This window comes from Pan troglodytes, chromosome 9, assembly GCF_028858775.2.
Source record: "Pan troglodytes isolate AG18354 chromosome 9, NHGRI_mPanTro3-v2.0_pri, whole genome shotgun sequence".
Classification (NCBI taxonomy): Eukaryota; Metazoa; Chordata; class Mammalia; order Primates; family Hominidae; genus Pan; species Pan troglodytes.
Window position 1 is genome coordinate 52432270 of NC_072407.2, and position 12822 is coordinate 52445091.

The 12822-nt window shown below is 38.4% G+C and overlaps 1 pseudogene; it reads left to right on the forward strand.

Annotated features, from left to right (window-relative positions):
- Positions 1-8791: 8791 nt before the first annotated feature.
- On the forward strand, positions 8792-9721 carry LOC466517 (olfactory receptor 4C12-like; annotated as a pseudogene).
- Positions 9722-12822: the final 3101 nt, after the last annotated feature.

Sequence of the window (12822 nt, forward strand, 5' to 3'; positions counted from 1 at the left end):
GTACCAGTAGCACACTGTTTTGGTTACTGTAGCCTTGTAGTATAGTTTGAAGTCAGGTAGCGTGATGCCTCGAGCTTTGTTCTTTTGGCTTAGGATTGACTTGGTGATGCGGGCTCTTTTTTGGTTCCATATGAACTTTAAAGTAGATTTTTCCAATTCTGTGAAGAAAGTCTTTGTTAGCTTGATGGGGATGGCATTGAATTTATCAATTACCTTGGGCAGTATGGTCATTTTCACGATATTGATTCTTCCTACCCATGAGCATGGAATATTCTTCCATTTGTTTGTATCCTCTTTTATTTCATTGAGGAGTGGTTTGTAGTTCTCCTTGAAGAGGTCCTTCACATCCCTTGTAAGTTGGATTCCTAGGTATTTTATTCTCTTTGAAGCAATTGTGAATGAGAGTTCACTCATGATTTGGCTCTCTGTTTGTCTGTTATTGGTGTATAAGAATGTTTGTGATTTTTGTACATTGATTTTGTATGCTGAGACTTTGCTGACATTGTTTATCTGCCTGAGGAGATTTTGGGCTGAGACAATGGGGTTTTCTAGATATACAATCATGTCATCTGCAAACAGGGACAATTTGACTTCCTCTTTTCCTAATTGAATACCCTATATTTCCTTCTCCTGCCTGATTTCCCTGGCCAGAACTTCCAACGCTATGTTGAATAGGAGTGGTGAGAGGGGCATCCCTGTCTTATGCCAGTTTTCAAAGGGAATGCTTCCAGTTTTTGTCCATTCAGTATGATATTTGCTGTGCTTTTGTCATAAATAGGTCTTCTTATTTTGAGATATGTCCCATCAATACCTAATTTATTGAGAGTTTTTAGCATGAAGGATTGTTGAATTTTTTCAAAGGCCTTTTCTGCATCTACTGAGACGAGCATGTGGTTTGTGTCTTTGGTTCTGTTTATGTGTTGGATTACATTTATTGATTTGTGTATGTTGAACCAGCCTTGTATTCCAGGGATGAAGCCCACTTGATCATGTTGGATTAGCTTTTTGATATGCTGCTGGTTTCGGTTTGCCAGTATTTTATTGAGGATTTTGGCATCGATATTCATCAAGGATATTGGTCTAAAATTCTCTTTTTTGGTTGTGTCTCTGGCAGGCTTTGGTATCACGATGATGCTGGCCTCATAAAATGAGTTAGGGAGGATTCCCTCTTTTTTTATTGATTGGAATAGCTTCAGAAGCAATGGTACCACCTCCTCTTTGTACCTCTGGTGGAATTCGGCTGTGAATCCATCTGGTCCTGGACTATTTTTGGTTGGTAAGCTATTGATTATTGCCTCAATTTCATAGCCTGTTGTGGGTCTATTCAGAGATTCAACTTCTTCCTGGTTTAGTCTTGGGAGGATGTACGTGTTGAGGAATTTATCCATTTCTTCTAGATTTTCTAGTTTATTTGCATAGAGGTGTTTATAGTATTCTCTGATGGTAGTTCGTATTTCTGTGGGATCAGTGGTGTTATCCCCTTTCTCATTTTTTATTGTGTCTATTTGATTCTTCTCTCTTTTCTTCTTTATTAGTCTTGCTAGCAGTCTCTTAATGTTTTTGATGTTTTCAGAAAACCAGCTCCTGGATTCGTTAATTTTTTGAAGGTTTTTTGTGTCTCTATTTCCTTCAGTTCCACTGTGATCTTAGTTCTTTCTTGCCTTCTGCTAGCTTTTGAATGTGTTTGCTCTTGCTTCTCTAGTTCTTTTAATTGTGATGTTAGGTGTCAGTTTTAGATCTTTCCTGCTTTCTCTTGTGGGCATTTAGTGCTATAAATTTCCCTCTACAGACTGCTTTGAATGTGTCCCATAGATTCTGGTATGTTGTGTCTTTGTTCTCATTGGTTTCAAAGAACATCTTTATTTCTGCCTTCATTTCAGTATTTACCCAGTAGTCATTCAGAAGCAGGTTGTTCAGTTTCCATGTAGTTGAGTGGTTTTGAGTGAGTTTCTTAATCCTGAGTTCTAGTTTGATTGCACTGTGGTTTGAGAGAGAGTTTGTTATAATTTCTGCTCTTTTACATTTACTGCATTTTACATTTACTGAGGAGTGCTTTACTTCCAACCATGTGGTCAATTTTGGAATAGGTGTGGTGTGGTGCTGGAAAGAATGTATATTCTGTTGATTTGGGTTGGAGAGTTGTGTAGGTGTCTATTAGGTCCACTTGGTGCAGAGCTGGGTTCAATTCCTGGGCATTCTTGTTAACTTTCTGTCTCATTGATCTGTCTAATGTTGACAGTGTGATGTTAAAGTCTCCCATTATTATTGTGTGGGAGTCTAAGTCTCTTTGTAGGTCACTAAGGACTTGCTTTATGAATCTGGGTATGCCTGTATTGGGTGCATATATATTTAGGATAGTTAGCTCTTCTTGTTTAATTGATCCCTTTACCATTATGTAATGGCCTTCTTTGTCTCTTTTGATTATTTTTGGTTTAAAGTCTGTTTTATCAGAGACTGGGATTGCAACCCCTGCCTTTTTTTGTTTTCCATTTGCTTGGTAGATCTTCCTCCATCCCTTTATTTTGAACCTATGTGTGTCTCTGCATGTGAGATGGGTTTCCTGAATACTGCACACTGATGGGTCTTGACTCTTTATCCAATTTGCCAGTCTGTGTCTTTTAATTGGGGCATTTTAGCCCATTTATATTTAAAGTTAATATTGTTATGTGTGAATTTGATCCTGTCATTATGATGGTAACTGGTTATTTTGCCCATTAGTTGATGCAGTTTCTTCCTAGCCTTGATGGTCTTTACAATTTGGCATGTTTTTGCAGTGGCTAGTACCGGTTGTTCCTTTCCATGTTTAGTGCTTCCTTCAGGAGCTCTTTTAGGGCAGGCCTGGTGGTGACAAAATCTCTCAGCATTTGCTTGTCTTTAAAGGATTTTATTTCTCCTTCACTTTATGAAGCCTAGTTTGGCTGGATATGAAATTCTGGGTTGAAAATTCTTTTCTTTAAGAATGTTGAATATTGGTCCCCACTCTCTTCTGGCTTGTAGAGTTTCTGCCGAGAGATCCACTGTTAGTCTGAAGGGCTTCCCTTTGTGGGTAACCCGACCTTTCTCTCTGGCTACCCTTAACATTTTTTCCTTCATTTCAAGTTTGGTAAATCTGACAGTTATGTGTCTTGGAGTTGCTTTTCTTGAGGAGTATCATTTTGGCGTTCTCTATCCTTCCTGAATTTGAATGTTGGCCTGCCTTGCTAGATTGGGGAAGTTCTCCTGGATAATATCCTGCAGAGTGATTTCCAACTTGGTTCCATTTTCCCTGTCACTTTCAGGTACACCAATCAGATGTAGATTTGGTCTTTTCACATAGTCCCATATTTTTTTTGAGGCTTTGTTCATTTCTTTTTATTCTTTTTTCTCTAAACTTCTCCTCTTGCTTCATTTCATTCATTTCATCTTCTATCTCTGATACCCTTTCTTCCAGTTGATCACATCGGATTCTGAGGCTTCCATGCTCGTCATGTAGCTCTCGTGCCTTGGTTTTCAGCTCCATTAGGTCCTTTAAGGACTTCTCTGCTTTCGTTATTCTAGTTATACATTCTCCTAATTTTTTTTCAAAGCTTTTAACTTCTTTGCCATTGGTTTGAATTTCCTCCTGTAACTCGGAGTAGTTTGATCGTCTTTAGCCTTCTTCTCTCAACTAGTCAAAGTCATTCTCCATCCAGCTTTGTTCTGTTGCTGGTGAGGAGCTGTGTTGCTTTGGAGGAGGAGAGGCACTCTGATTTTTAGAGTTTCCAGTTTTTCTGCTCTGATTTTTCTCATCTTTGTGGTTTTATCTACCTTTGGTCTTTGATGATGGTGAAGTACAGTTGGGTTTTTGGTGTGGATGACCTTTCTGTTTGTTAATTTTCCTTCTAACAGACAGGACCCTCAGCTGCAGGTCTGTTAGAGTTTGCTAGAGGTCCACTCCAGGCACTGTTTGCCTGGGTATCAGCAGTGGTGGCTGTAGAACAGCGGATATTGGTGAACCACAGATGCTGCTGCCTGATTGTTCCTCTGGAAGTTTTGTCTCAGAGGAGTACCCAGCTGTATGAGGTGTCAGTTCGCCCCTAGTCGGGGGGTGCCTCCCAGTTAGGCTACTTGGGTGTCAAGTACCCACTTGAGGAGGCAGTCTGCCCATTCTCAGATCTCCAGCTGCATGCTGGGAGAAACACTACTCTCTTCAAAGCTGTGAGGGAGGGACATTTAGGTCTGCAGAGTTTACTGCTGTCTTTTTGTTTGTCTGTGCCTTGCCCCCAGAGGTGGAGCCTTCAGGGGCAAGGAGGCCTCCTTGAGCTGTAGTGGGCTCCACCCAGTTTGAGCTTCCTTACCATTTTGTTTACCTAATCAAACAACTAACTTGGCAATGTTGGGCACCCCTCCCCCAGCCTCGCTGCCACCTTGCAGTTTCATCTTGGGCTGCTGTGCTAGTAATGAGTGAGAGTCCATGGGCGTAGGACCTCCAAGCCATGTGCGGGATATAATCTCCTGGTGTGCCATTTTTTAAGCCCATTGGAAAAGCACAGTATTAGTGTGGGAGTGATCCGGTTTTCCAGGTGCCATCTGTCACCACTTTCTTTGACTAGGAAAGGGAATTCCCTGACCCCTTTTCCTTCCTGGATGAGGCGATGCCTCACCCTGCTTCAGCTCACACCTGGTGTACTGCACCCACTGTCTGGCACTCCCCAGTGAGATGAACCTGGTACCTCAGTTGGAAATGCAGAAATCACCCATCTTCAGCGTTACTCACGCTGGGAGCTGTAGACTGGAGCTGTTCCCATTTGGCCTTCTTGGCTCCTCTCTTGTGTCCCTTCCTCTACAGTGTAGATCTATATGCTGGAGAAGATCAGAAGATTCTGTTTCATAACTAAGAACTTGGAGTTTCAAATTCAACTAACATTTTCTTTACCTTTAACTTGAACTTCAAAGGCATTGGAGTTTTGAAAATCCCTGCTGAATCCATTTGAAGAAATTTGTGTCATCTTGACATTCTGTGCTTTTTGTAAAATTGTGCAGTCAGTGGACGCTTGGGTATATATGTTACATAACATGCTGTTTGAACAGGTACCTATAATGGTTACTTCCTATTTCTGAATACATTGGCCATTCTCCTATAGAGGCAATCACAGTAAGTTACCTAAAGGTGCTTATTCTTAATCCAGTTTCTTGCATTTCCTCTTTCTCCCAAGGGGCTTATAATTGAAATCATTAAAGTATTACATCTGATATTTGATGGTGAATCACTTCTAAATGTTTTAGTATAATTTGCAGAAATATTTATTCTCCTCACTGTATATTGATATAACTACAATTTATCAGGGAAAGGTTAACATTTTATGGATTCCTGAGTCAATTTCTAGGCTTTTAAGTGTGGAGAGAGTGCAGTAGGTGGATGGGTCATTGAAGATTTTCTCCAGGGGTAGGGCATATGATGTAATGATAGTCAGAGATTGGTTTATGTAGAATCACTCATTTCCTTGAAATAATACTCTGACTTTGAAAGTCTCCAGGGAGAAAAAGAGGGAAAATCTCATCTTGTACTAGTAGCAGGAGATATGAGAAACAATTGAAAATAAAGAAAGGCAAAATTAAAGTAGAGCTGACAGGGTGTGTGACCTTCACCGAGCTCAGGACAGATCAGTATGGGAGGGAAGAGAAGGAGAGAATTTGGATTATGTTATTCAAATGAAAACTTTAGCTCTAAGACTGAGATCAAAAGGCAAGTGCATTAAAATACAGGATCTGCAAGTAAAGAGTGTGCCCGCTGCTGTAATTAGGAATCTATATTAAACTCCAGGCTTAGGGGTATTTTTTATTTTGACTCTATTCATGTGATCCCAGATATTGTTTTAACCATATGAGAACTTGTTTCTGCCACAATGGATGTGGTCTCAGCAATATGGCTGCATTTCTTCATCCCTGAACTAAGACTTAGCCTCTTTCTTAGACAATCAATACAGGTATTGGTAAAGATAAGACATGAAAGTTAATTTTGTCACTGTAGGGTGATTTTTCCTTGTCTACACTTGTATTAAGCTATCTTAAGGAAGGCCAGATGTGATGGAAAAAAATTCGTTTTGTTGGGCATTATTAGACATGGATTTTCTTTTTATTCTCTGCCAAAAATAAATTAGCTGTGTTTTCTCGGATGTCACCTCTTGAGACTTCAGTTTCTTCATCTTTAAAGTACGGATAAGTGGATGCAGTGCAAGGTACCTGAGGACTTTTAATGTCTAACAATTCTAGAGTCTTGTCCAATTGGATCCTTGAACTCATTACATCTGACTCTGCATTTCTTAGCTTAGCAAAAGGAATGCCATTAATCTCTTATGGTCACAGGTGTTAGCTTTAGGTACTAGTCCACTTGTCCAAACTCTGGAAATGCTGAGTCCCAGAAGTAAACTGGATTGATACTAGAGAAGCACTGGTTAAATGCTGAAGAGCTAGAGGCAGACATCTTGTGCTTGAATACAGGCTTCTCTGTTTTTTTTTTTATTAACACTGTAATTTTGGGTAAGTTTTCTTCTCATCACAGTTTACTTTTCTTTCAAATATGGATAATTGTGTACCATCTTCAAAGCATTGTTGTGAAGATTAAGTGAAAAAATGCATGTAAAGCATTTAGTATAGTACCAAGCACACGGCAAGCACACAATAAAAATGAACCATTATTATAGGAAGTACAGGGTATAAAAATAAATCTCTGCATGCTAGAAAGTAAGAATGGGGAAAAGCAGAGTGGTAGTAAAAGTTTGCATTTCAAAACTAGTATATGAAATTTAAAAAGGTAACAACAGTTTCTCTGGGAAGAAATTTGTTTACGTCCTTACCTCTCAATTGCGGTCTGAGGGCCCTTTTATGGAATATCAAGGTCTTTCTGCTGGGTTGACACTTTTCTCCATTTCTAATTTCTGTAAAAATATGAGTATTAGAGGATTTAAATGGTAATAGGCACACTATATCTTTGCACTAGTTCTGTGCTATCTTTGGGTCGAGTCTCCCAACAGTGAACATCAAAGACACCAATTTTGAACATGAGACTGAGTTGTTCTGTTTGTATGTTTGTGTCTGCAGGGAAGTAGGAAGGAGATGAGAATTGTAAAAAAGAACTGCTCTTTAAATATATTCTAATTACTTCAAGACTTGCAAGAAATTGAATAAGTGAGATAATGAAAATGAATGAGTCAAGTTTGGAGTTTTCTGTCTGGTTTTGATCAGGAAGTCTAACCTTTGGCTCAGACCTTCAGGAAGTTGTAAAAACATTAGTTGATTGTTGGTTCTCTCAAAAGCCATCTCCTCTAGGGAAAAGTTGGTAATTAGAAGGGCATCCAACCTTATTCTCAAGAGTTCTTGTCCCTGAAAGGATTCTCTGGAGCATTGGGCTATCCAGAAGGGAGACCATGATCCTGGAGCTTGGAGCTCTTAGGCCCACTTCTCAATGAAGCATTTGTGGGATCATCAGGAAGATGTTACCTTTTCATGTACTCATGTAACAGAGGCAATTCATCTTACCCACCACTGTCTTTGTGCTTTAAGAACACATAAAGATAAAGAAAAAAAATCTGAAGTCTAGGAAAAAGTGAGAATTAATAATAGCAAAACTTAGTTTTAAGTACTATCTTAAAGTTAATTGAATGAAATGTGCACTCTTCTTCAAGTAAATGAAAATAGACTATGTATTAAGGAGATTCTCATTGATTATTCAGGCTTGACTTATTGGCTATCATATCAATGGTATAAAACCAGAGATCAACAATCTTTGGCTGGTAGACTAAAGATGATATTAGGAAGATTCTAAAAGATCCATGGGCAGTCATGGCAGCCTCATCCTCTGTCCTGATCTTTTCAGAAAAGTTAGGGTCCAGTCAGGCACTCTCCCTATGCCCATTTGGTGACTTGGTGACAAAAATTTAATGAGCACATTATGGTAGTTATTTCAACTATACCCAGCTATTTCCTGGATTCCCATCGTGTACCAAGGTACAATTCCATATATTTGTTTTCCTACATATTCTGCTCAATGTAAACATTTATGATTTCAGCTTCAGGTCTCCAAGAAAAAGTATAGAAACTATATTTCTTTTCTGACTATACAGGTAGTTATGCAAGCTGTAGAAAATACTAAAAAACATAAAGAGATAAAAATCACCCATAGTTTCACATCAAGAAGTAAATGTCCTAAATATATTATTTCCTTAACAACTTTTCTCTACCCATATGTTTTAACATAGGTAAAACAAAACTTATATAAAATTTAATAACTAAAATTTTTGAAGTTAAATTTTGTTACTAAAATATACCTATAAAACCTATAATCTTCAAATACTAAATCTATAACTATTATCACTAACTTTTAACCTATAGAATATTTGCATATTTATAATTAAGATATGCAGACTATTTTATGGTTTTTAGTTCATGTTATTTCATACATACATTTTAAAGTCTTATTAGTCTCCAAAACTATTACCTTTAATGAATGCATTAATCCATCATATTGATGTCTAAGTGAAGTTTTGAAACAACTACCCTCTAGGAAATGGAATCTCTCTCTTCTGGGTGTCCCATGTCTTCTAAGAATATTTTTGAGGTCACACTAATAAAAAACTAAGAAGTCAGCTGGAGAAGTTTACAGGTACCTATTCCTAGAGAATTTTGGGAACAGAAGGAATCACCTGTGAGATGGCAGAGTAATGAAAAGGCAAAGTTTTGGACTATTTGATTCTTTTATGCTCCTTTTTTTTCGTTTTTTTTTTCTAAAGGTAAAATATTCCTTCCTGGAGGTTTTATCACCCACACTACATAGATGAAGAATAAAAGGAATGTGACTGAATTCATTTTAACAGGTCTTACACAGAACCCTGAAATGGAGAAAGTCATGTTTGCAGTATTTTTGGTTCTTTACATGATAACACTTTCAGGCAACCTGCTCCTTGTGGTTACAATTACCACCAGCCAGGCTCTGAGCTCCCCCATGTACTTCTTCCTGACCCACCTTTCTTTGATAGACACAGTTTATTCTTCTTCTTCAGCTCCTAAGTTGATTGTCGATTCCCTTCATGAGAAGAAAATCATCTCCTTTAATGGGTGTATGGCTCAAGCCTATGAAGAACACATTTTTGGTGCTACTGAGATCATCCTGCTGACAGTGATGGCCTGTGACAACTATGTGGCCATCTGCAAACCTCTGCACTACGCAACCATCATGAGCCACAGCCTGTGCATTCTCCTAGTGGTAGTGGCCTGGATAGGAGGATTTCTCCATGCAAATATTCAGATTCTATTTACAGTATGGCTGCCCTTCTGTGGTCCCAATGTCATAGACCACTTCATGTGTGACTTGTGCCCTTTGTTAAAACTTGTTTGCCTGGACACTCATACCCTTTGTCTCTTTGTTGCTGCCAACAGTGGGTTCATCTGCTTATTAAACTTCCTTCTCTAGGTGGTATCCTATGTGATCATCTTGAGATCTTTAAAGAACTATAGCTTGGAGGGGAGGGGTAAAGCCCTCTCCACCTGTATTTCTCACATCATAATAGTTGTCTTATTCTTTGTGCCTTGTATATTTGTGTATCTGCACCCAGTGACAACTCTGCCCATTGATAAAGCTGCTGCTGTATTTTATACTATGGTGGTCCCAATGTTAAATCCTTTGATCTACACACTCAGAAATGCTGAGGTAAAAAGTGCAATAAGGAAGCTTTGGAGAAAAAAAGTGATTTCAGATAATGATTAAATAAGACCATTGAGCACTCAACATAGAGGTAATAGGTATTTAAGCTTCTTGATTTGTAGATGAATATGTCAACTCTAACAATGGGCTGGCTAATGCTTGCAGATAGTCAATAAAGCATAAAGCTAAAGCTTGGACTGTAAAGCTTACTGTCTGTTATCCTACACTCTTGTCATCACCACTATTGCTTTTTAATTAATACATATTCATCAATTGCCTGGAAACTTGAAACATCTCTAGATGCTAAAAAGTATAAATGTAGAATATTAGATTGATATTAAAATAATCTTATTATATAACATTAAGCTGTTGGTTACTGCTGATTATTGAAAATAACAAGTTTAATGATATTTCTTTACTTTGGACTCTGGCTTAATATATACATACTTTCTTTTGTAAATTTTATTGGTCACTATATATTGGTCGTATTGTAAAAAGATGTACTGTTCATCTAATACCTGCAAGGCTGCATTATATTAAGGTTTTTCCATATTGTATCAGTTAGGGTTCAATCAGGAGACAGATCACACAGCTTCCCTGATATGAGCAGTGAAAATTTACATAAAATTATTAATTATATCGAGGGATTAACTATAAAGAAGTAAAGAATGCCCTGTGACTGAGAGATGAGTATCTAAGAAAGGAACACATCTGGGAGCTGGGCTCCCTTCCCAAGGCTGAGATTCCAATATTTTGAAGAAAGTGTAGTTGTTGCCCATTGGATGATGGAGAAATTCACTGGGTAGTCTTGGGCCAGAACTAGTTCATTGTAGCTGGACAGAAGCTGCCCCACAAGAAACTTGTCTGGGACTGGCCAGCAGGGAGACTTTCACTGGGATACTGGTGGGCTGAGGCTGGTAAATGAGGAACTGTAGCCTGGACTGGCAAGGAGGAAATAACCCTCTAGGGTGCAGGTGGACAAAGGCTACCCCATTATAGATAGGCAGTTTTGGAAAACTGATTGCTGGAGTATCTGTGTGATTTATTGGAATCTCCTTGCAGAGGCATCACTGAAACTCAATGGGAAATTTTCCATGAAGTTGTCAGTGAAACTCAATGGAAGTGAGCACTTCTGAATGTCTCTCCCTCCCCCAGCCAAACACATGTGCTGGAAGCTACATAGAGTAAGATGAAAACAGAAACATATTTAAATCAGGAAGAGATGCCCCTTTTGATTTCCTATACTGGTAAAAGTTAGCATCAAAGAAGACTAGGTGCAGAGGATACATTTCTACAGGGCTTATTTTCATTAATATGCAGCAGGCAATGAAGGTTGTATTTGGAGCTGAGAGGCAATACATTGATAAATAGCACCCACATTTTATCCTTAATTCTTGTAACACATTTTACAGGATATTGAAGTGCATATATATGGCATGATCTGACCAAACCTCAAGTTAGTGGCAGAATGAGATATAAATTGAGATATGGCTCCTTATTCTACACAATTTGTTGGTAGTAGGTAGCTGCAATTTTTTTTTATTGTAAAGTCTAAAAATGAAAAGAACACAATTTATTAAAAGAGTCTGTATAACCTAATGTTATAATTTCATTTAATTTTACTATTAGCTATGCACTGGTATCTGATTAATTCTTTCACTGAAGATATATAGACAGAAGATGAACAATTACTTGGAATTTTTTTTTGAGACGGAGTCTCATTCTGTCGCCCTGGCTGGAGTGCAGTGGCACAATTTGGGCTCCTGGGTTAAAGCGATTCTCCTGCCTCAGCCTCCCGAGTAGCTGGAACTACAGGCATGTGCCACCATGCCTGGATAATTTTTATATTTTTAGTAGAGACGGGGTTTCACCATGTTGGCCATGTGGGTCTTGAACTCCCGACCTCAGGTGGTCCATCCACCTCAGCCTCCCAAAGCACGGGATTAAAAAATGAGGCACATGCCTGGCTTATATAAACTTTTAACTGAATTTTCATGATTTGGCAATTGTAATACTCTTCAAAGCATGAAGGATCTAGTTTCTTTTCCTTTATCAAAAGGTACATGAAGGGTCACTAGGTGTTAGACTTTGGCACTAGAATGGGAACAGGAATGTGTAGAAAGGTAAAGTTATGAGAAAATCTGAAATATATAGCATCCAGGCACACAACCAGAATTGATATCCAAGGGTGACAGAAACTTAAGTCTGGCAGAAAGGCAAAATCACACATAAGTCATCAAGACAGGTACCTGGCATGAAGATACCCAAGAAATTTTAGAGTGGTGAGTAGAAGATGGATGCAGCAGAGATTCCTGGGACACAATTCTAGAGTGTCTTTTGACTCATTCTAGAGTAGTGAAGAAATTAATAAAGATGACAAGACAGTCTGGATAGAAAGGTTATCAGTGAAACTGGTAATGCTTGTTAAAACTTTCACAAGAGTTCCCCACTGAGCATGTACAGGTGGTCTTAGAGAGGATCATTAGGTAAACAGCCTTAATAAAGATGACTTATATGCACAGTGCACTTCATTGTTTATATTAGTTTAACTTTTTTCCATGCACTTCTATTTCCTACTATTACTCATGGAATAAAAAAGATTAAAAGCTGTTATCAGAGATATCTCATTCTCCATTCCCATTTGTATCCCTGAATCTGTGTTCCTGAGACCACCATGCCTCAACCTCCAGCTCTACCTTCCACATCCAGCTCATTCCTGAATGATTTTATACTTTGACTTAGCATTAATAATTCCATCAACTGTCATAGATAAGCCAAACTTCACTTAACATATTATGCTTTTCATGAACAGTTTGGATTTAGGAAGATATTAATCACAAATATTAGTATCTTTTTCTTGGTATGATCCATTGTATGTGTTTTTAAATTTTTTTCCCATAAGTTAGTGGGGTACAGGTGGTATTTGGTTACATGAGAAAGTTCTTTTTTATTATACTTTAAGTTTTAGGGTACATGTGCACAACGTGCAGGTTTGTTACATATGTATACATGTGCCATGTTAGTGTGCGGCACCCATTAACTCATCATTTAACATTAGGTATATGTCCTAATTCTATCCCTCCCCCCTCCCCCCACCCCACAACAGGCCCCGGTGTGTGATGTTCCCCTTCCTTTGTCCATGTGTTCTCATTGTTCAATTCCCA